Here is a 2,153-nt window from a genome sequence, read left to right on the forward strand (position 1 = left end):
AAAATTAATAAAAACGAGGCGAATGATACCAAAGGGAAAAAAAATTAAACTCATAAGTCGAAAATAAACTGACAACGCCATGGCTAAAAAAGAAGAAGACAAAAGAGAAACAACAGTACACAAAACACAACATAGAAAACTAAAGACTGAGCAACACAAACCCCATCCACAACTTGGGTGATCTCAGGTGCTCCGGAAGGGTAAGCAAATCCTGCTGCACCCGTCGTGTTGCTCATGTTAGTACAAACCCGGTGATAAGTCTAATTTGGAAGGTCACATTCGGGGAAAAGGGGACGGGATTGTAGTTACGACAATTGGAACATATCCGTTGTCATCTGTGAAACGGATATTCCCTAACGATCCACCAACCTGTGATGGCGTCTGTAAAATTTACGAAAGGATGATTTCAAATTTACACATTGGAACTCTTCGTCTAATAGCTTCCCTGTGAGCAGCAACCCTCTATCAAGGAAATCATGATAAGAAATGCAAGCCCTGGAATATCGAATCAATTATATATATAATTATAGATATATACTTCGTATGTAGGTGCTGCTGGATTGTTGCTACATAGAAATGGAAAGTTCACAACTGGGAAGCTGTCAATTTCTAGATATAAGTCACGATATGAGGCAGCCTTAAAATTATTTAGTGAGAGAAAATTATCTATATAGCGGAAAATGAAGTTAAAGGATACTGCTAACTTCTTTTCTTTCTTCCTAAGAAGTTCATGTATGAAGTCAAAATCGTATGAATAAAGGAACAAGTCGGCAAGATAAGGGGCACAGTTGGTTTTCATGGAATGCCGATTATTTGTTGAAAAAACGTCCGTCAAACGTAACACATATGTTGTCAATCAAGAAATCAAGCATTTTGATAATGTCAAAGTCAGAGAATGTTTTGTTTGAATCAGAGTTTTTTTGACAAAATACGATTTATCCCTCCTTAAGACAAGATAGTTGTATCTACGTTGGCCATTATTTTTTATGAAACAAAGCAGGAACAACTCGTCAATTTCTTTTAGATTGGAATGGGGAATACTTGTGTAAAGTGTAGAAAAGACAAATATGTTAATACTTTTGCAAGATGAAAGAGTCTTAGATTGTATGAGTTCTAAAAGATCTTCGGATTTTTTAAGTATCCACATCAGATTCACGCCACCTCTAGAATATGTAGTTGCACAATAAGTTTGAAGCTCGGCTCTGCTAACTGATAAAATTGATGTTAATAATTTAGAAAGAGGTTTCATGGAGCACATGTAAAACCCAGTAATATAACGTTGTTTGTAAGGACACTTATGTAGTGAAGTGTATAATTTGGAGTTTAGTATGACGTCCATTATCACTGAACTATTATACATTTTTGTTTAGGGGCCAGCTGAAGGACGCCTCCGGGTGCGGGAGTTTCTCGCTGCATTGAAGACCCATTGGTGGCCTTCGGCTGTTGTCTGCTCTATGGTCGGGTTGATGTCTCTTTGACACATTCCCCATTTCCATTCTCAATTTTATTAGGTATCCAATACAGTGATGTAAGATCCAGTTCTTCATATTTGGTTGAAATTCCAAAGGAACACAGAACAGACCTATGATTATCCAGAATTTCCTCCTTGGTAAGTGTCGTGGAGGTATATGTTGAGTACTATAACTCCTACAAAAGCGAACTGATATAAAATTCTTGTGACTATGCTCATTCACATATTATGTCCTCATTTACTACATATATAGTTTCATGAAAGTCTATTGTGTGGTTTGAAAGGAGTTGCGCTGACAAAATGTTAAGTAGTATATTTAGGTCAAAATTCGAAGTTCAAAGGTTCATATTTCTCAAAAAAAAACATCGAATCATAAGTACTCGTCAATGTACACATCTACATAGTATGTCCTTATTATATACAAAGTTTCATAAAAGTCTGCTGTGTGGTTTCAGAGGAGTTGCGCTGACAAGAACAGGACTGACGCACTGACGGACGGGTAAAAAAATTATACCTTAATCAAATGTGTTGCGTTGGGTATAATGACTTTTCGTGGCGTCATCAGACATTCATTACTTTTTATCGCTATTATAACAGAACAGGAATTAAATTTAGACCAATGAAGAGCTGAGAACAAGTCAATCATATGTTGAATTGATAAAACAATTTTCCCAAAATTCAA

This window comes from Mytilus californianus, unplaced genomic scaffold (genome assembly GCF_021869535.1).
Source record: "Mytilus californianus isolate M0D057914Y unplaced genomic scaffold, xbMytCali1.0.p SCAF_14, whole genome shotgun sequence".
Taxonomy (NCBI): domain Eukaryota; kingdom Metazoa; phylum Mollusca; class Bivalvia; order Mytilida; family Mytilidae; genus Mytilus; species Mytilus californianus.